This window comes from Schistocerca cancellata, chromosome 3, assembly GCF_023864275.1.
Source record: "Schistocerca cancellata isolate TAMUIC-IGC-003103 chromosome 3, iqSchCanc2.1, whole genome shotgun sequence".
NCBI lineage: Eukaryota > Metazoa > Arthropoda > Insecta > Orthoptera > Acrididae > Schistocerca > Schistocerca cancellata.
The window spans coordinates 88,765,760-88,789,347 of NC_064628.1; the positions used below are offsets into that span (position 1 = coordinate 88,765,760).

At 44.8% G+C, this 23,588-nt stretch overlaps 1 protein-coding gene and 1 non-coding gene across 2 annotated transcripts in view; one reads left to right on the plus strand and one right to left on the minus strand.

Moving 5' to 3' along the window:
• Positions 1–23,588, minus strand: part of LOC126177075 (facilitated trehalose transporter Tret1-like) — a 122,943-nt gene that overhangs the window by 75,308 nt on the left and 24,047 nt on the right. The window lies entirely within an intron of this gene.
• Positions 23,446–23,519, plus strand: Trnat-ugu (transfer RNA threonine (anticodon UGU)). Its single transcript has one exon. It is a non-coding gene; the product is annotated as a tRNA-Thr (tRNA).

Below are 23,588 nucleotides of genomic sequence, written 5' to 3' on the forward strand. Positions count from 1 at the left end.
GCCGATTTGTGCAATATCATTCAGTAACTTTCACAAAAACATCGTCTGTTATTTTCGCTCCTGATGCTTCTTTGCTTGGCTTCACAATAATGCTAGTACTGTCTGCAAACAGGAGTGTCACAAACTCGACCATAAGGAATTGTTAAATTATTATTTTATGTAATAGTTAATTTTTCACTTCTGAACTACACAGAAACTCTCCTGTGTATGTGGAACTCTAATGCTCAAGTGTACTTGGCTATAGTAGCATTATGTGTAACTGTTTCCACTAAAACTCCTGAACACCTTTCTGCATTGGCACTCCTGTGTAACTGCCTACATAAGCACTGCTGCTTACCTGGCTACCCTAGAAGTCCTGTGTACCTGGTTGCACTAGCACTCCTGCACATCTAGCTACACTATCACTCCTGCATAGCTGTCTACACTAGTTCTCATGTGTAACTGGCTACACCAGCATTCCTGCATACCTGACTACATTAGCATTCCTGTATACCTGGCTACCCTAACACTCATGTGTAACTGGCTATGCTAGCATTCCAGCATACCTGGCTACACTAGCACTCCCACACATCTAGCTACACTAGCATTCATGAGGGACACATTATTGCTAAGAATGGCTTACCCACAAGCCAACGGCCCGGCTAAGCTGAGTGCAGGCTCACTGTTTTCTTGTTGCTGGTCCATTCACACAATGAACCGGACAGAGCAGACACTCGGCAGCTGTCGTAGCGGCAGCAATCTTCAGGCAAGCCATGCTACATAATTCATCAGTTCAAACCGCCCTGAGAGCATTGGGCAATCTTGTTCTTTTGTAATTATGGGCAATCTTATTCTTTTGTAATTAACTTTTTATTGTATGTCTCCTAAATAAATGTTGTTCCTTTTGTCTCAACTGAAGGTTTTTATCAGCAAAAGGTAAGCGCCTAGGCTCGAAACACAGCTAGCATGTAGCTCTAACTGGTTACGAAGCTTCAAAGATGAAAGAAATCTGGAAGCGAAAATCTGACGATGGTCATTTTTCCATTTGTGATTGAAAGAGAAATGAGACGACTAATGATGGTTTGAGGTAGGCTTAGTTGTGTTATGCACTGCACTTAGTTTGGAGACTACGGGAGTAGATGGGGACCTCTCCTAATCTAACAACTGGGAAAAGCATTGTCTAAATGTTCTCTGACGTCAACGGCAAAGTGTGGTCAGGTCCCGTCATTCTGCAACCATAATCATTACCTGACTGATAGTGGTTCATTTTCCAACATTTCCAGGTCTACTGTACAGAGAGAGATAAACACATTTATGGAAAATCTCTATTGATGATACAGTACACGAACAGCTGCATGATTTTCGAGCCGCTAGACGTATCTAGAGGAGAGAACACATATGTGGGAAGACTACACTGAAGTTCTGTAGGAGGGAAAGGGCTTGTCTGATGACGTGGTAGAACAAGAAAAGTAGTCAGTAGGGATGAGCTATGGGATCAAGTATTATAATCAGAATTTGAAAGAGCTTTGGATGAGTTAAGATCAAATAAGGCAGAAGGGAGATATGTATACTAAATAAATAAGAGATGGTACTGATCCCCCATGGCACACAAAAAAGGTCAGAACACTATTGCAGAAGCAACGAAAAAAGCATACCAAATTTAAAAGAATGCAAAATCCCCAAGATTGGCGAACTTCAATTCGAAATTCTTTTAATAGTTTCCACAACGAAACTCTGTCTCGAAACCTGGAGGAAAACGCAAAGAGATTCTAGTTGTATGTAAAGTACACCAGTGACAAGACGCTATCAATACCCTGTTGTCCCTGACCTAGATGAAGGATTTAGGCGACAATGTGAGCAGTTTTCGTAAATTGTTTGCAGATGATGCTGCCATTTACCGTCATGTAAAATGATCAGCTGAGCAAAACGAATTGCAAAATAATTTGGACAAGATATCTGTATGGTGCAAAAAGTGACAGTTGACTCTAAATCATGACAAGTGTGAAGTCAACCGCACGGGCACTAAAAAGAATCCGATAAATTTCAATTACGCGATAGATCACACAAATCTAAAGGCTGTAAATTCCACAAAATATTTAGGGATTATAATTACGAATAACTTAAATTGAAACGATCACATAGATAATGTTATGTTTGTTTTGTTTCGTTTGACCTCCAGAGTTTGTACTCTGCTCAACCATCGAAAACGTGTTTACATTGAAAACATAAATGTAGAAAGAAAATACAAAAATGCATATTTACAGAACTGAAAACTCAGTCAACTTTCAGCACATCAAATATTTAACAGATAGAATGATTAGTAACCTAGACATATTTATGTAAGCAATTCACACTACTTCTAAAATTCAGTAACTTATAACAGATAAATGAGAATAAGAGTCCTACAGATTTTTCCCGATACTCCTGAGAAAACTGACAATCACTCTATGCAGGCGAATGTCTTTAGAAACCTAAAGAGAAGACGCTGATTGCGGGAAAAGGTAACCTATACTCATCAAAGTCCTCAGAAATTTCGGTCATTCAGTGTCAAATTTTGAACACGAAACCAAGACGTGGCTTATGTCAGCTTCTGACTCGAAATCACACTCACATGCTGGACAATCATAACTGTTTATTCTATACTGATGTAAGGGAACGCGGCATGGTTAAAGCGGAGTCGAATGGTGTGGAAATCGTAGATCGGCCCAACTGCATTCTCGCAAACCACGGCCTTGTAGTAATTTTAGGTTGCACTTGCACATATTGTTCACCTTTCGTTTGTTAGGACACACTTCGCATCTCTTGCCATTGCTGTTTTCCATGGCTCTTGATTTCACATAAGCAGTCTGTGTACGGTAAATTCACGTCGAGCCGGCCGGAGTGGCCGAGCGGTTCTAGGCGCTACAGTCTGGAGCTGCGCCACCGCTACGGTCGCAGGTTCGAATCCTGCCTCGGGCATGGATGTGTGTGATGTCCTTGGGTTAGTTAGGTTTAAGTAGTTCTAAGTTCTAGGCGACTGATGACCTCAGAAGTTAAGTCTCATAGTGCTCAGAGCCATTTGAACCACTTTTGAATTCTCGCCGAGAACATTTCCTGCAGATGCAGCTTGCTTCTCAAAGATGTAAACTTCCACATTACAGCGGATGCCAGCATGGGACTGCACCCAGATCAGAACGATTGCTTCTCTGTTAACAGCGAATATATTCCAGTAGCATATCCCAAATATAACGGTTGGTAGTTTTATTCCATCTTCGGAGTTGAATACTTTTAAGAACACTCTGGGAATCGGACACGATTAATATCTTTAAGAAGGAAGTTGAAGATACAAATTTAATTTCTTCTAAAATTACCACAGTCTCCGCAGTAAAAACTGAATCACTTTTAGGCAGTTTGTAAGCCCTATTCATTTGGAGCTGAAGGCATAGAAAAGCACATCCAGTATATTCCCCTTGTGGAATTTTGGATCCATCAGTATATTTACAGATATAACCAGATCACTGAGCTTCAGTGAGCCAATTAACTCTCCAATTGACATTCACACTCAATGAGCTTATCATGTTATAATAATAGACAGGAATATGGCACTTGAGTATGTCAAGATCATATTCCAATAAAGCTAAATGTGAAGTACATCACATACAATGTATGACAGGATACCAAGAGTCAATGACCGTGCAGTCGGCCGGAATTTTAGTTCTTCTGTTGGAGGCATTTCGTAATTGGTAAATGGAGTCTCTACTCTTACAGACGGTACTTTCATGAAGGCCATTCCTTGAATGAAAAATTTATCTGACACAGCATTTGACGTCTAGTGCTTAAGGCTGTCTCTCCTGCCTCCACAGAAAGGGCATTTCTGGGCGTGTAGCGCTTGGGTCCAAGACAGTAACTCTTAGGCGCATTGTGAGACAGCATACAACCACACTCCAGTCTAGACCGAATAACAACCTGAGTAGAGTACTTCGACGCGCTCCCCTCCATACACAAGTGAGAGAGCGAAGTACATTTAATCTTCGTCGCATTTGTCGACAATAAATAGGTTGTATAAGAGGCACCAAACTGAACCAAGGGTCGAATATCATACCGAGGAACAGAGTCTCAGAATTTATCTGGAAAGTACACTTTCCGCAATTGGTGCGATCAACAATGCGAGCAGTGTTCAATTTATAAAAAGGTACGATCACCGATTTCTCAACCGAGATCTCCAACCCATTGTTAGACAGCCATTCATCGATGTGTTCTATTGACATTCACACTCCGTCTTCAGGCCACAAGTGGCCTATCGGGACCATCCGACCGCCGTGTCATCCTCATTTGAGGACGCGGATATGAGGGGCGTATGGTCAGCACACCGCTCTCCCGATCATTATGATGGTTTTCTTTGACCGGATCCGCTACTCTTCAGTCGAGCAGCTCATCGATTGGCATCACGAGGCTGAGTGCGCCCCGAAAATTGGCAGCACCGCATGGCGGCTGGATGGTCACCCATCCAAGTGCCGGTCACGCTCGACAGCGCTTAACTTCGGTGATCTCACGGGAACCAGTGCATCCACTGCGGCAAGGCCGTTGCCCGATGTGTTCTGTAGCAGTCAGTAATTCCATTTAGCCTGAATATATGAGTCCGCAGTTGCATAGACACTAACATCGTTAGCATATTGTAAAATTTTTGTTGGGAGAGTGATTATTCGCTCAAAATTATAAGTGTACTGAGTGTACAAGAGAGGGATTAAAATTGCACCTTGGGACAGACCCAGAGAGACAAGAAACGGACTGAACAGGTTCCCTTTAAATCTGGTGTATATTGTACTTTGAGTGACCAGGCAACTGATGTCACATATCATCCTCGAAGGAATACCAAGATCCGTCAGCTTTTTCCGAAGAGTCGGTATCTGCACGAGATCGTAAGCTCCCTTAACGTCAAGAAAAGTGGCGACGGCCGTCTTTTTAGTATGAAAGGCTCAGATGACGTCCATAGCAAGCGAACACGGGTTGTCAATAATCCCTTTGTGTTGTAACCGCGACAGGAACGGTCGCGGGCTTGCCGCTAACGAAAACGCGATGGGACCGAACGGGAGCAGCCCGCGAGCAAATAAGACGGACGAACGGGAATGGAAGGACAAGCACGACAACAGACAACCGAGTAAGACACCAAGATCAACAACAAAGTATTACGCAATGGGGTCACAAGAGAGAACCTCACGACATCAAAACAATGTCCACTCATAAACGGGAAGTAAGCACACGCAACATAAACACGATGTCTGTAAGCGAGATATCAACCAACTCAACGCGAATACCAGACTGCCTCACTGAGTTTTTTTCTCTTTATTGTGATTTCATTCCCCTGCCCCAGATGAGCAGGGGAGGGGTATCAGTGGCACAATCTGCTGCTCTTCAGCCGAGTGACAAGACAACTAATACAAGAATAAAATGTTACATATAAGGCGATAAAAGAGGGGGACATAAAACAGAGTAAGGGGAGACAATGGAGGTAAAAATACACTGGCATGGAGACGTTCATGGGGGACAATTAAAAAAGTCGACATAAAGTTAAAAAACACAGTAGGCGTTTCTTCAAACACAAAGAAGACACTGAAGGCACACGCACAGGTTAAAAGTCGGCCTCAGTATTAAAAACACTCCAGAACAGCACACTTTAAACCCACTCGGAGCACACACAATGGAGAATAAAACTGCCAGGTGGGACCTGCCGAGGGAGAGGGCAGAGAGGATGGAAAAGGAGGGGAGAGCAAGGGGCAGCAGGGGAGGGGGCAGGAAGAAAAGAAGAGGGGCATCAGCAGGTACACCAAGAGGCAGGAGACTGGTGGGGCAGGAGACGAAGAGCGAAGACAAGGCAGGAGGGAGTGCAGAGACACTGAAGGGGAGCACAAGAGAGGGACGGGGTGTAGGAGGGGAAAGCGACTCAGGAGAAGGGAGGGGGAGGGGAGGGAGCCCTGAGGAGGAGGCAGGAGGAAGATGGGGTTAGAGTTGGTAGGAAGGATAGATGTCAGGGCGAAGCTCCCTCACTGAGTGAGAGGTAGCCGCCTAAATACACGACAGGGTATGTCACTATTGGCCATTGGGACCACGTGCTCCACAGTGGCACCCTCACATTAGACTCGGGGCCAGGAGTGCGTGCAGCCACGGCTGCAGAGGCCTCTAGCGGTCATCAAGTTTCATGTTGTCTGGTGCGGATTCGAAACTCGCAGTGCTCGGTACCAGACTTTGCGTTTTCTAAATGCATGTTGACTCCGAGGTATTAAATTACACTTTTCAAGACACCATTGCAGTCTCATTTTGACCATTCATTCTAACGCTTTTGCTACACAAAACAACAACGCGATCGATCGATAGTTAGAAGAGATATTTGGATCTTTCCCATTTTTCAGAACTTGAATTATGACCTACGTCTTCCAAGTTTCCAATAAGTGTTGTTTCATTCAATATTGACTAAAAATGAACAATAGCAAACCCTTCGCTTACATGGACAAATCCTCAAGCATAGAATAATGTATGGAAACAATACCATGACAGCCGTCACATGATGTTTTAATAGCATCGCTTAGTTCTTCTTTAGAGAATGGATGAAGCAAGATACGACGATAGTCAGTCTTCAGCTGGATGTAATAATGTTGGAATAGGACCGTTGGGGGAGAGAGTGTATCGACAAAACCCCTCCATCCAGAAGTTGTGGTTGGAAGAGTGGATGGCAGTCGGCTGTTTCTGAAAGTCGTTTTATACCAAATGTTGGCCATGCTAGTTGCTTTATTGAGTGAAGAAAGCAAACCAAACACTGAGATGTATTGGCAGAACACTTAAAAAATGTAACAGGTACACTGACGAGACTGCTTACAGTACACTCGTCCACCCCCTTCTGGAGTACTGCTGTGCAGTGTGGGATCCACATCAGATAGGATTGACGGAGGACATCAAAAAAGTTCAGAGAAAGGCAGCTCGCAACAGGGGAGAGAGTTTCACGGATATGAGACACGGACTGGGGTGGCAATCACTAAAACAAAGGCGTTTTTTGCTGTGGCAGTACCTTCTCATGAAATTTTAGTCACCAACTTTCTCCTCAGAGAGTAAAAATATTTTGTTGGCTCTCATCTACAGAGGGAGAAATAACCATCATAATATTATAAGAGAAATCAGAGCTGGCACGGAAATATTTAAGTGATCTTTTCCCTGCACGCTGTTTAGGAGTGGAATGGTAGAGAAGCAGCTTAAAGGTGGTTTTATGAACACTTAGCCAGGCACTTACTTGTGAATTGTAGAGTAATCAAGCAGATGTAGATACAGATAGAGAGAGATAACAAACTTTCGGAAAAACATCATCCACATAATTCCGGAGATAACAAGAGCCAACAAGTGCGAGAATTATCGCACAGTCAGCTTAAAGCTGCTGCATCCAAGTTGCTGATAAGACGGGTAGACAGAAGAATGGAAAATATAATTGAGGATCACTTAGATGACGATCAGTTTGGCTTTAGGAAAGGTAAAGGCACCAGAGATGTTCTGACGTTGTGGTTGATAATGGAACACAGACGGAAGAAAAATCAAGACACGTTCATAGCATCTGTTGACCTGAAAAAACCGTTCGACAATGTCAAGTGCTGCAAGACGTTAAAAATTCTGAGAAAAACAGGGGTAAGCTACAGGGAAAAACGAGTAATAGACAATATGTACAAGAACCAAGAGCGAATAATAAGGTTGGAAGAGCGAGAACGAAGTGCTCGGATTGAAAAGAGTGTAAGACAGTGCTGTGGTCTTTTGCCGCTACTGTTCAATTTATACATCGAAGAAGTAATGACAGAAATAAAAGGAAGCTTCAACAGTGGAATTAAAATTCAGTGTGAAAGGATATCAATGATATGTTCCGCTGATGACATTGCTATCGTAAGTGAAAATGATGGCCGGCCGCGGTGGTCTAGCGATTCTGGCACTGCAGTCCAGAACCGCGGGACTGCTACGGTCGCAGGTTCGAATCCTGCCTCGGGCATGGGTGTGTGTGATGTCCTTAGGTTAGTTAGGTTTAAGTAGTTCTAAGTTCTAGGGGACTTATGACCTAAGATGTTGAGTCCCATAGTGCTCAGAGCCATTTGAACCATTTTTTTGAAAATGATGAATTACAGGAACTATTGAATGGAATGAGCAGCTTAAAGAGTACAGACTATGGCTCGAAAGCGAATCGCAGAAAGACGAAACTATTGGTAAGTAGCAGAAATGAGAACAGCGAGAAACTAAACAGCAGACTTGGGGTCACTTAGTAGACGAAGTTAAGGTTCAAATGGTTCAAATGGCTCTGAGCACTACGGGACTTAACTTCTGAGGTCATCAGTCCCCTAGAACTTAGAACTACTTAAACCTAACTAACCTAAGGACATCATACACATCCATGCCCGAGGCGGGATTCGAACCTGCGACCGTAGTGGTCGCGCGTTTCCAGACTGTAGCGCCTAGAACCGCTCGGACACTCCGGCCGGCAGACGAAGTTAAGGAATTCTGCTACCTCAGCAGCAAAATAACCCATGATGGACGGAGCAAAGAGGAGACAAAAAGCAGACAAGCACTGGCAAAAAGGCCATTCCTGGCTAAAAGCGAAGAGAAGTCTGCTAATGTCAAACATACGACTTAATTTGAGGAAGAATATTCTGAGAACGTATGTTTGGAGTACACCATTTTATCGTAATGAAATATAGACTATGGGAAAACCGAAACAGAAGAGAATCGAAGCCTTTTTGAATGTGGTGCTACAGAAGAATGTTGAAACTTAGGTGGACTGATAAGGTAAGGAATGAGGAGGTTTCCCGCAGGATTGGCGAGGAAAAAAATATGTGGAAAACACTGCCAAGAAGAAAGGATAAAACGATAGGACGTGTGTTAAGACATCATTGAATAATCTCCATGGTACTAGAGGGAGTTGTACATGATAAAAAAAACTGTAGAGGAAGAGAGAGCTTGGAACACATCCGGGAAATAATTGAGGACGTAGGTTGCAAATGCTACTCTGAGATGAAAAGGTTGTCACAGGAGAGAATTTCGTGGCGGGCAGCATCAAACCAGTCAAAAGAGTAATGACTATCCCCACCCAAAAAAGAAGAAGAAAAACGACATGGCTATTGTGGCTGTGTGTAGTATTTCTTCCTTTGTAGAGGCAGCATCGTCAGTAGACAACACACACGTTTGGAAGAGTATTCACAAGTTTGTGTAAATACCATTAACAGAATCCCGCACACTGGGGAAAGTACACTACTGGCCATTAAAATTGCTGCACCACGAAGATGACGTGCTACAGATGCGAAATTTAACCGACAGGTAGAAGATGCTGTGATATGCAAATGATTAGCTTTTCAGAGCATTCACACAAGGTTGGCGCCGGTGGCGACACCTACAACGTGCTGATATGAGGAAAGTTTCCAACCGATTTCTCACACACAAACAGCAGTTGACCGGCGTTGCCTGGTGAAACGTTGTTGTGACGCCTCGTGTAAGGAGGAGGAATGCTTGCCATCACGTTTCCGACTTTGATAAAGGTCAGATTGTAGCCTATCGCGATTGCGGTATATCATATCGCGACTTTGCTGCTCGCGTTGGTCGAGATCCGATGACTGTTAGCAGAATATGGAATCTGTGGGTTCAGGAGGGTAATACGGAACGCCGTGCTGGATCTCAACGACCTCGTATCACTAGCAGTCGAGATGACAGGCATCTTATCCGCATGGCTGTAACGGATCGTGCAGCCACGTCTCGATCCCTGAGTCAACAGATGGGGACGCTTGCAAGTCAACAACCATCTGCACGAAATGTTCGACGACGTTTGCAGCAGCATGGACTATCAGCTCGGAGACCATGGCTGCGGTTACCCTTGACGGTGCATCACAGACAGGAGCGCCTGTGATGGCGTACTCAACGACGAACCTGGCTGCACGAATGGAAAAACGTCATTTTTTGGGATGAATCCAGGTTCTGTTTACAGCATCATGAGGGTCGCATCCGTGTTTGGCGACATCGCTGTGAACGCTCATTGGAAGCGTGTCTTCGTCATCGCTATACTGGCGTATCACCCAGTGTGATGGTATGGGGTGCCATTGGTTACACGTCTCGGTCACCTCTTGTACGCAGTGACGGCACTTTGAACAGTGAACGTTACATTTCAGATGTGTTACGACCCGTTGCACGATCGCATGTTGCAGGTCCTGTACTGGCCTTTCTGGATACAGAAAATGTTCGACTGCTACCCTGGCCAGCACATTCTCCAGATCTCTCACCAACTGAAAACGTCTCGTCAATAGTGGCCGAGCAACTGGCACGTCACAATACGCCAGTCACTACTCTTGATGAACTGTGGTATCGTGTTGAAGCTGCATCGGCAGCTGTACCTGTACACGCCATCCAAGCTCTGTTTGAGTCAATGCCCAGGCGTATCGAGACCGTTATTACGGCCAGAGGTGGTTGTTATGGGTACTGATTTCTCAGGATCTATGCACCCAAATTGCATGAAAATGTAATCACATGTCAGTTCTAGTATAATATATTTGTCCAATCAATACCCGTTTATCATCTGCCTTTCTTCTTGGTGTAGCAATTTTAATGGCCAGTAGTGTAATTAGTTTGTAGGTTTTGTGCCACCTGACACTTGAATGGGCGCATGACAGCCTCGTGCAGGACATTCCACATCGTGGCATTGGAAATATTTAGTTCCTCTCGTACGGATCGTGGTCCTCTATCCACTGTTGCATTGCTTCCTCAAACTGAACGGTTCGTACGCTCCGCCGGTCTGCATTAAGGTATCCTGTTTCACGAAGACATCCGTGAATTTTTTAAAAATGTGACGTGAGTCTGTAAACTCTTCCCTGGAAATCATTCTGCATGCAGGTTCCTTGCTACTCGACCGTGCATCATGCCTCCCCGTAATTAAGATGTAGTTCAGCTAACTCGGTTGGAACGTAATTAACCTCCAAGAATTTGTAAACATCATTGGATACTTTCATATAATCATTCCAGGACATAAACAATAAAAATGTAATTGTTAATCAAGGAATGTGGACACCATCGTCATTAATGAAAACTTGCCATACCTAACAGTAAGATGTTCGTAGAGACTTCAGAAAGTTAGTTACACATGCCGTTCCATGCTATGATCATTGCGCCGAAAGAGTGGCCTATTGTCAGAAGAGAGTACATGTGGCGATTCTGCTGCAGACACTGTATTGTTGCAATATGTGTAGCAGACGCATCAGGTGTGCGAGTAAATGGGCGCGACAGCTGGAGACGTACTCCAGAACTGGAGCACGAAGGACAGTACGATTCTGAACGCAACAATAATTCACCATGAAATTCTGGCTGTATATGGACCAAATAGAATGTTGATTGCAGCCGCAGTTGAACTGGTGACAACAGTTTCTCAAGGCCTCACACATCAGAGTGATGCTTATCCTGAAATCCAGGTCCTCCACCATAGCATTTTCATCTTTTCGGCAAGCTGAAAGAATTTGTTGACTCTCTTAGGAACGTACCCTCTCGGAAGTTTAACAGTAAACCACACCATGACACAGAACGCCTGCCTTGGGGCATCCGCCACTTGTGATGGCAGATCATCTCTGTGACGCTTTCATTCTTACTAAATGATCCCATAACGAAACCTGTTGCTCTTGTTTGGATCTTCTCTATTTTCTCTATCAATCCTATCTGGCACAGATTCCATACCGAACAGCATTAATCAATTTTTAGAGGACAAGGGGTCATTTTTAGGAAATATGGTGCGAAATTGTGATTTAGTGTGTTTCAGTGCGCGATGCGCCAGCCTCACAGCAGACGGCGGACGAAGGCTGGCCAGTGCGTTATGCAGGTGACACAGTTTTGCAACGAGCGTCGGTATGTGTGTACGTGTGCGGCAGCCATCAACAGCCAGAACGCAGCATTGGCAGAATTATGCAGGCTCGGGCCGCATGTGGCGCGGTTGAGTTAGCCATCTCATTGACAACCTTCTACTAAACACAGCTCCGCGTAACCGGCGGATTCAGCAGTGGTCTGCACTATTTAAGGACATCAGAGGTGGGCGTCGGCATCGGTTTGACCGATTGGGCGTTCGGTCGCTGTTACGTCGTCGTCATCTGTGACGCAGTCCCCGAGGACAGGCTGGCTGAGGGCATTGCCCGCTGCTGCACCGGCGACTCCCAGCGTCGTCACGAGCTGCAGCGTCTGCAGGAGGCAGGCGAGCTAGGCCGGGCCTCTTGCTGCTAACCTCCTACCGCCTGCGCAGCCTCTGACCGAGCACGGCGTCACATCCCTCAGGCTGCATGCATCAGCACGTCTCCACCACAACACGAGCAGTGGGGCTGAGCTACCGGAAAATGTTTTCGAAGAACCAACAATAAAGAGGAAGACTGCTAAAAACAGCCACCTTCTTCTACCCAGCCACACCCTACAACCCCGACCACGTCACCCGCTCCGCTCATCCTATTACAAGTGGTGTCAGTCGGGCAACCTGCGCATCACACACTCCTGTTACAATTGGTGACAATAGTGGTCTTCTCTCTGGATTTGAAGGAAATTGTGGCATGTAATCGACGAGGATATGTGGCACCTGAAAACGTCAACAATGGATCAGCAACTCCTGCAACATGACAAGTTCAAAAAATGGTTCAAATGGCTCTGAGCACTATGGAGCTTAACATCTATGGTCATCAGTCCCCTAGAACTTAGAACTACTTAAACCTAAGTAGCCTAAGGACAGCACACAACACCCAGTCATCACAAGGCAGAGAAAATCTCTGACCCCGCCGGGAATCGAACCCGGGAACCCGGGCGTGGGAAGCGAGAACGCTACCGCACGACCACGAGCTGCGGACCGTGACAAGTAAGTGCCAATTTTTTGTTTGGTTGTTTGTCTGAACCTGTAGCATAGTCCATCTTTCCTTCCTGTTCTTCTTTCTGGGCTTACTGTAGTCTTAATTCGATAGCTGGTAATGATGGAGCAGTCTGTGTCAGCCGAGGTGGCTATACAGCAGCTAATTGAGCAAGTGTCGGAACTAGAGATAGAGCTTGCTAGGTCTAAAGAAGCGAGCAAGGGACGGTTTTCCCGTTAATGCAGTAATTCTTGACACTAACGCTGCGTCTTTGCTCACCCCTTTCTCAGGAAAAGCTGGGGAGGATGTTATGATTTTATTTGAGAACCTTAACATGGCCGCTAAATTGGGAAATTGGGGTGCAGAAACACTTTTGCATGTGGCTAAGTTGAAAGTAACTGGGGATGATGATGATGATGTTTGGTTTGTGGGGCACTCAACTGCGTGGTTATCAGCGCCCGTACAATTACCCAATCTTTGCTCAGTCCAATTTCGCCACTTTCCTGGATGATGATGAAATGATGAGGACAACACGAACACCCAGTCATCTCGAGGCAGGTGAAAATCCCTGACCCCGCCGGGAATCGAACCCGGGACCCCGTGCTCGGGAAGCGAGAACGCTACCGCGAGACCACGAGCGGCGGACGTAACTGGGGATGCCAGAGCGTACGTTACATGCTATGAAGAATTAAGGGTTGCTCGGACATTTGAAGTATTTAAAAAAGGCATGAGCTTGTCTGTTACGTGCTACTAACAGTATTTCCCGTACAGTTAACTGTACGAATTTCAGCAAAATTTCCCACTTCACTGGATACGTGCGGAAGGCGTAACATTCAAATTTACAATCCTTACATGTTTATGGTATTGTGATATGAATTCTCAGCAGGGTACCCGTCCGCATACTGGTAACAGTGACCATTTTGTAGTACTGTTAATGCCGTGTTACGAGAACGAGGATTTCGTAAGCCACCTCCTTTGTTGATGGCCTACGTTTCCTGAGGCTTCTCCCAATGAATCTCAGTCTGGCATCTGCCTTGCCCGTAATTTATTTTGTGTGGTTTTTCCACTTTAAGTCACTCCTTACGCATACTCCAAGATATGTCACGGATGGCAGTGAAAACGTCAGTGCAGAGTCTGTGATTTTCGGTCTGGGGACGCTTCGCAACATTCAAAACATCGGCATCTGCTTCTATACATTGTGGTTATTCCAGTGATTGTTCTGCAATCGTACAATAGTGCGTCTTTCGTCTATCTACAAGCAATACATTGCAGATTTGCCACTCTGCACAAAGCGTAGATTCTCTGCAGGTCTTCCGGCATTTCGCTTACAGTTTTCTAGCTTTATGACCTCTCTGATGCATACAACAGCATCATCATTGAAATGCCTCGTGGAACTTCCGATGTTTTGTACTGTGTCATTTATGTTTATTTCGAAAACTAACGGAACCGTAACACTCCCTTGTGGTACGAGGGAAGTAACTTTTACGCTTGAAGACTTCTCTTCACTAAGAACACATGTTGAGTTCTGCTCGCTAGAAGCTCTTCATTACAATTACACGATCGGTCTGACATTGCGTGAGCTTATATTTTGTTCATAAGGCGACAGTGCAGAACTGCATTACATGCCTTACAGAAGTCACGGAATACGGCATCTATCTAGTCGCCGGTAACTACTGTAAGTAGGCTGTTTAGGTTTTTATTTTGGTAACGCCACGTAGCGCTATGTATGTAAATCACTAACTGTGCTGTGTGCAGTCTGTGGCTGGTTGGACTCATTGTTAGAATATTCGCTAGTGTAGTGTTGGGCAGTTGGAGGTGAGCCGCCAGCAGTGGTGGATGTGGGGACAGAGATGCCAGTTTTTTGAGAGCCGACGATATGGACGTATATCCGTCAGAAAGAGGACATTTGTAAGACTGGATATCATGAACTTTTATATACAGGGTGAGTCACCTAACGTTACCGCTGGATATATTTCGTAAACCACATTAAATACTAACGAACCGATTACACAGATCGAACGTGAGGAGAGGGGCTAGTGTAATTGGTTAATAAAAAACCATAAAAAATGCACGGAAATATGTTTTTTAACACAAACCTACGTTTTTTTAATGGAACCCCGTTAGTTTTGTTAGCACATCTGAACATATAAACAAATACGTAATCAGTGCCGTTTGTTGCATTGTAAAATGTTAATTACATCCGGAGATATTGTAACCTAAAGTTGACGCTTGAGTACCACTCCTCCGCTGTTCGATCGTGTGTATCGAAGAGCACCGAATTACGTAGGGATCCAAAGGGAACGGTTATGGACCTTAGTTACAGAAGAGACTGGAACAGCACATTACGTCCACACGCTAACACCTTTTTATTGGTCTTTTTCACTGACGCACATGTACATTACCATGAGGGGTGAGGTACACGTACACACGTGGTTTCCGTTTTCAATTACGGAGTGGAATAGAGTGTGTCCAGAGATGACAGGCCAACAGATGTTCAATGTGGTGGCCATCATTTGCTGCACACAATTGCAATCTCTGGCGTAATGAATGTCGTACACGCCGCAGTACATCTGGTGTAATGTCGCCGCAGGCTGCCACAATACATTGTTTCATATCCTCTGGGGTTGTAGGCACATCACGGTATACATTCTCCTTTAACGTACCCCACAGAAAGAAGTCCAGAGGTGTAAGATCAGGAGAACGGGCTGGCCAATTTATGCGTCCTCCATGTCCTATGAAACGCCCGTCGAACATCCTGTCAAGGGTCAGCCTAGTGTTAATTGCGGAATGTGCAGGTGCACCATCATGCTGATACCACATACGCCGACGCGTTTCCAGTGGGACATTTTCGAGCAACGTTGGCAGATCATTCTGTAGAAACGAGATGTATGTTGCAACCGTTTGGGCCCCCGCAATGAAGTGAGGACCAATGAGGTGGTTGCCAATGATTCCGCACCATACATTTACAATCCACGGTCGCTGTCGCTCTACCTGTCTGAGCCAGCGAGGATTGTCCACGGACCAGTAATGTATGTTCCGTAGATTCACTGCCCCGTGATTTGTGAAACCCGCGTCATCGGTAAACAGGTAGAACTGCAACGTATTCTCTGGTAATGCACACTGACAGAATTGCACTCGATGATTAAAGTCATCACCATGTAATTGCTGATGTAGCGACACATGAAACGGGTGAAAGTGGTGACGATGCAGTATGCGCATGACACTACTTTGACTCAGTCGACCGGCTCTCGCCATGTCCCGTGTACTCATGTGTGGGTTCATGGCAACAGCAGCTAACACACCAACTGCACCCGCTTCTCCTGTGACGGGCCTATTACGGACCCGTTTGCGTGCTTCGACCATACCTGTTGCATACAGTTGGCGGTAGATGTTTTGCAATGTGCGGCACGTTGGATGCTCTCTGTCCGGGTACCGTTCTGCACACACCCTGCAGGCTTCAGCTGCATTTCGTCGACACTCGCCATAGTTGAGAATCATCTCCGCCTTTTCAGAGTTCGAATACACCATGGTCACAGTTCCTACAACACTACACTATCACAGACGTCTGGTAACACGGTGTACTACAGTTGGTCTGCGTGCGGAGACCAATGCTGAACAACAATAGCAGCAAGCGCTACATGCGGACACTGCGACAGCTAGACCAAACCACAACAGTGCACTACAGCCACACTCGTAAACACGGTCGTCATCGTAAATATGTCCCTGCAGATGCTGCTCGCCGATCGTGGCCCGTGTTTGTTACAACACGCAACTGAACGTCGGAGGTTTCAAGCGTCAACTTTAGGTTACAATATCTCCGGATGTAATTAACATTGTACAATGTAACAAACGGCACTGATTACGTATTTGTTTATATGTTCAGATGCGCTAGCAAAACTAATGTGGTTCCATTTAAAAAAACGTAGGTTTGTGTTAAAAAAACATACTTCCGTGCATTTTTGTATGGTTTGTATTAAACAATTACACTAGCCCCTCTCCTCACGTTCGGTCTGTGGAATCGGTTCGTTAGTAGTTGATGTGGTTTACGAAATATATCCAGCGGTAACGTTAGGTGACTCACCCTGTATGTGATGTCTTTTGAACATTATTAAGTTAAATACATTGTTTGTTCTTTATCAAAACCTTTCATTTACTAACTATGCCAATCAGTAGTTAGTGCCTTCAGTAGTTAGAATCTTTTATTTAGCTGGTAGTACTGGCGCTCGCTGTATTGCAGTAGTTCGAGTAACGAATATTTTTGTGAGGTAACTCATTCATGAAAGGTATAGGTTATTGTTAGTCAGGGCCATTCTTTTGTAGGTTCAAATGGCTCTGAGCACTATGGGACTCAACTTCTAAGGTCATTAGTCCCCTAGAACTTAGAACTACTTAAACCTAACTAGCCTAAGGACGTCACACACATCCATGTCCGAGGCAGGATTCGAACCTGCGACCGTAGCGGTCGCGCGGTTCCAGACTGTAGCGCTTAGGACCGCTCGGCCACTGCGGCTGGCTTCGTGACATCAATTTGAAACTCTCTGAAGAAACTACAGACTCTATCTATATTCAGAAATCACAGTGAAGTGCATGGCAGAGGGTACTTCCCAGTGTACCTGTTATTATGGCCTTTCCCCTCCCCACTCAAGTATGGAGCTCGGGAAGAATGACTGTTCAAATTCCTCTGCGTGCAGTAATTATTCTAATTTGGTCCTCATAACCTGTACACGAACGGTACGTAGGGGACAGTAGTATATTCCTAGACTCATAATATAATGCGGTTCTTGAAACTGAAAGTAAGCTCACTCGGTACAGTTTGCGTTATCTTCAAAAGTCTGCCAGTTCAGTTCTTTCAGCATCTCCGTGACACTCTCCCACAGGACAAACAATTCTATGACCATTCGTGATTCCCGTCTCTGTGAATGTTCGATATCCCATTTTAGTCCCATCCGGTATGGGTCCCAAACACGTGAGCAATATTCTAGGATGGGTAGCACGACTGACGTGTAAGCAATCTCCTTTGTAGACTAGTTGCATTTCCCTAATATTCTACAGAAAAACCAAAGTCTGACACCTGATTTACCTAATGAAATTGCATATCGGAAGCTCATTTTTGTTTTTGAAGAAGGTTTTGTTGGTACTTAGCAATAATTCCGTGACGACCGTAATGCTAACCGTATGATGACATTTTCATACCCGATGGTTTGTGTGTAACTGCATTTGTTTCGAATTAGAGATCGCTCCGTCTTAGTAACAGCGTACGACCACTGAAAATATAGTGATCGTGAGGCAGACACTGTTATTGAGCCACTAGCGCTCACCTACAAAACATATTTCCGTTGGTTTTAGTTAACTCCCACCAGTCTATGACGTATCAAGTATCTGACTTTGATCTCATCTAACTGCTTATTACGAAATAACACAGTTAGGCTGACAAGGTCAAACACTTGACATTTAGAAACACTTTAATTTGTTCCATAACGCGCTATCACACTGATCAGAAACGCGTATCAGTTATATTGAGAAAACAATACGCTGAAATTAGAACCCACAGCTACCTAATGTGCCTTATCTTGACAGCCAACTCGGCACTCTGGGACAGCACGTAGGAACTTTTGTGAAGAGTGTAAGCCTGAGTCCTCAGTTTCTTGAAGTTATAATGGCGTCTACTTGTGTATTGTGAGGCTGTTTTTTCTGCAAGAGTTTGTTCTGTGCTGTAAGACAGTTGATAAGATGTCACACGCGTAAGGCTTACGTGAAAGTGACACAGCAGTTTCTTGAAGACCGCGTGGTTGAAATGGAAATACCGTGTGGCTAGGGCCTCCCGTCAGGTAGACCGTTCGCCTGGAGCAAGTCTTTCGAGTTGACGCGACTGCGGCGACTTGCTTGTCGATGGGGATGAAATGATGATGATAAGGACAACTCAACACCCAGTCCCTGAGCGGAGAAAATCTCCGCCCCAGCCGGGAATCGAACCCGTGCCGGTAGGCATGACATTCCGTCGCGCTGACCACTGAGCTACCAGGGGTGGACGCGTGGTTGAAGAAAAGAGGACATCCTCCAGCCTCGAATTTCTTCCTTTCCGAATGTGCACAGTTATTTCCTTCGAGATTATTTGAAATCGCAGGATGTTATTAAACTCGAGACCATTATACAGGGAAGTTACGCTGTTGACGATATTATAATCCCAACAGATACAGTAAAGGTCAAGACCCGCACATACAGTTTAGCGCACTACGTGCTAGCTTACCAGACATGGAGGTAAGCCAGACATGAAGTGTTGGCTTGGTACACTTTCCAGCTTTAATGTGGTTTCTAGACATTTTTCTAAGCTCATTGAGGGAAATGTTGGACTGTTCCTCAATCTCTAATTCAGAAAATAAGGCACACAAAATACAATAACAGATGTAGTAAAAGCCATGAATTATACAGAAAGCAAAAAATTTACGTATACAAATTTGTAGAGCTACTAGAGGAGATAAAAAGAAACACTTTTGTTATGTGGCACAAATATCACAGGCGCATCATCTCCCCACTACGGGTCCTTAAAGTGGTTGACGCTGCGCTTCCCTTACACGCTCAGAACCACCAGGTGAGCAATGACTGCAGCTTCAGCCAAACGTGAAACTAGCTATTCTGGCCTGTCGGACGGCGCCTAGTACACGAAACGATTCATCTTCCTCCACAGAAAGAAAGCCATAGGAGAGAGGCTTGGCGAACGGGTGACCATGGTACTGGCACACCCCTCCCTATCTAAGAATCTGGGAAAACCAGAGCGTAAATGTTCTCCGAGATCAACGGCAAAGTGTGGTGAGGCCCTGTCATAATGAAACCATTATCTTTTCCTGATATTCTCCAGCATTTCTGATAATATTACACGGAGAAAGGTAAGATAATTTCCTCCACCGAACATGTTAGGCAGATGATACGGCCCAACCAAATGGTCGTGAACAGTATCATCCTACACGTTAAAGTAATTCTCTATTGATGATGGAAGACACGACTGGCCTTAGAATTTTCCAATTACAAGACGCGGCTACTGTGGTTCGTGAAAACACATTTGTCTTGTGTATTAATGTGAACAGAGGATACTTCCAGCAACAACTGTAAATCAATGTTCACCACATGGAAGCTCGACCATTGTCTCTGAACATCGCTAGCGTCATTACCGTAATGGACTTCTAACGGGGAAACGATGCACCTGTGGTATGTTGTCCACATAAAGAAAAGGAAGATCCGTTTTATCTCCTCTAAACAACGTAAAGTTTTGTATACGGTATTCTTTTATACCCTGTCTGCCAATTCTGACTCTTACGAGGGTAATCCCAAAAGTAAGGTCTTCTATTTTTTATAAGTAGATAGACCTGTTTATTTTTACAATGGTTTGCATCAGTTTACAGCTTGAACATTTAGCTATTTTTCAACATAATCACCATTTCTGTCGATGCATTTTTGTAGACGCTGCGGCAGTTTTTGTATGCCCATGTCATACCAGGTCGCCGCCATGCTGTTCACAAAGTTATGAACCTCTTCTTTCACCTCGTCGTCGGAGCTGAATCGCTGGGACCACAATTAACGCTTACAGGTCCTGTGAGACTCTGAACAAACTGAAACTGGCAATTCAGAACTGGAGAAGAGGAATGTTGATCAAGGGCGTACACAATCTCTACAACATGTTGTGTTGCTTGTTCATTTGCCTGTGGTTGGTTCCTAATCAATTGAGCAGCGTCCATGATGCGACGAAGCAGTTCATCTCGTGTATTTACCTTCACTTTGTGCACGTCTGATTTCATCCAACACATAAACAGAAATCTGTAACGTCCCCTTAGAAAAATTTATGAATTACTGTGCTGATAGACCTCTTACATTATTTGATTTTCAAACAGCTGAGCAAAACTGAACGTACTCAGACATTTCTCTCTTTCCTTATTCTGATCATCACTAAACTGAGACACAATACTTTTAGCGCAACGCAATCTGACTTTCAATAATCCCTACAAAATAATGGCCCTGACTAACATTAACCTATACCTTTCACAAATCACTTACCTCACAAAAATCTTCGTTACTCGAACTACTGCAATACAGCGAGCGCCAATACTGCCAGCTAAATAAAAGATTCTAACTACGGAAGGCACTAACTACTGATAGGCATAGTTAGCAAATGAAAGATTGTGATTGAGAACAAACAATGTATTTACCTTAATAACGTTCAAAAGTCATCATATATATATCAGTTCATGACATCCAGTCTTACAAATTTACTGTCTCTGATGGACACACGTCCAGATCATCCGCTCTCAAAATTCCGCCATCTCTCCCTCCACATCCACCACTGCATGCGGCTCACCTCCAACTGCGCAACGCTACGCGCTGTTAACAGCCAACTGCCCAACACTACAATAGCGAATATTACCAATAACCAGCCACAGACTGCACACAGCACAGCCAGTGATTTTCATACAAAGCGCTACGTGGCGTTACGAATATAAAAAACCTAAACAGCCTACTTACAAATCTAAAGGTGTAAGCTCAGGTGATCTTGGAGACCAGTTAATAGCACCACAACGGCCAATCCAGCGATTAGGGTAGGTGTGGTTGAAATGGTCACTCCCACGTAACGTGACATGTGGAAGGGCACCGTCATGTTGAAAGTACATTCCAGTTCGCCTGGCTAAAGGAACATCTTCCAGTAGCTCCACAAATGAATTTTCCAAAAATTCAGGTACCTCTCTCCCATCAATCACTGACTGATAACAAATGGGCTTATCAAAAGGTTACGATCATGCCGCACCAAAAATTTATGGCAAAACGAACTTGGAATTTGCTATCCACTGAAGCGTGTGTATTTTTCCGTGACCGTAGATGATTATTGCGTGTGTTGTTTATTCCATGTCTTGAAAACTGGGCTTCGTCAGTGAACAGTATGTATGGAAGCAAATGACTATTCTCAGTTACCCAGTGGCAGAATAGAAGTCGTTGGGCATTGTCGCCAACGTAGAGATTTTGGATACGCTGTTATGTGAAATGGACACGGGTTTTCCGCATATAATGTTTCCCATACACGTGTCTGTGGGACATTCATACGCAGGTACATTCTTATTATGCTCGTACTGGGACTTCGCTCAACACTCGCAATAATTTCTTCCTGTTCTTGCAAAGTTTGTTGATGTGCACGCTCGGACGAAAAATGTGTACCTGGAAGAGAGCCGGTTTCACGCAAAGTGATAAAACACTTTGGTAAACAACCTGCGATCAGGTAATCGTCAAGTCGGGAAGAGCCTGTGGTATTCCTCTTTTGCAGCGGTAGCACCGCCGTCGCGGAAGCCATAAACATACACCATATCTGCGTATTCCTCATTACTCTAGACGCGTGGCATTGTTAGCAGCGCTTGTACGAACACAGTTAACACCATACACAACACAGCTAACCGATCCGTCGCCGGTACACTACACAATGCGGCTTACGCGGCACAAGTGCGCAAACAACGGATGACTCTACTGCGTACGTCACATGATCATAATACGTGGTAGGCTGCATAGCGTAAAAATGGCATGTACCCGTACATAGTTTGCAAGAAAATCCCATTACCGTCCAGTTGTACTGCGTATACATTCACGTCGTGCACATCATTTTTGCAGAAGTAAAGTTCCTTTCAATACTGTTGTGTACATAGTTCCACGTAGTCAGCGCGTACACAACTTTCCCAATAGAGCGCGCCCCGCTAAGCACAACAGCGCAGGCGCAGCGCTCGTCCGTCTCCGCACTACGAGATGGCGCTGTCTTAGAGACGGACCAAATTCTGCTTCCGCCGATCCGCGTATTAATATGTAACGCAGCCAATGAGATTGCTGCTAACGTAGAACCTTTTCTCCTCGCGGATCACACTCGCGCAGTGATACCTGAACGCGCGAGGTATTATAACGAGTGTACAGACCTCCAATCAGTCAGTCTGCATTTGTCTGCACCAGTCTGCATTTGTCTGCACCTTAAATATGAAGAACATTACACCACCGGTCTGTATTTTAAATTACTTGATTCTGAACTACTAGTGTTGGACACAGCCCGTTCTCGAATGCATTTGTAGCAAACAATATGGACACATCGTCCTCGTCTCGACAAATAAATAGCATACCATACATATTTGCACAAATCACGGTTGTCAACGTTCACCATCTTGTAATGCAGAGCTATAAATCGCACATAAACGTACTTATTCATGGGACTGCTACATTTGTATGACTGTGAGCAGGAAAATTGCTATCGAGACAAGGAGATGTATCCACATCTGTTGCTATAAATGAGTTCAGAATAGGCTGCGCTCGAGACTAGTATTTCCCATATATATACTAAGATGGTATCTGTTCTTTCTGACATGTCCGAAAGAACAGATACCATCTTAGTATATATATAGTTAAAGCTCACCGGCCACTTGACCATCTTCTTCGTCTGTGCGAATGCACAAACAGTGCCCGAAATCTTACGGGAATCGGCAACGCGCCGCGAGTAATGAGTACAATCGGCGGGGGCACTACGAATGTCGTGCGGGGCAATACGTAGAGAATGTGGGTTTCACGGGAGGCGTGCCAGAGATACATCCTTGCAGTCGCGCTATCCTCTGTGTCCTCGGTGGCTCAGATGGATAGAGTGTCTGCCATGTAAGCAGGAGATCCCGGGTTCGAGTCCCGGTCGGGGCACACGTTTTCATCTGTTCCCGTTGACATATTCAACGCCTGTAAGCAGCTAAGGGTGTTCATTTCATTGTA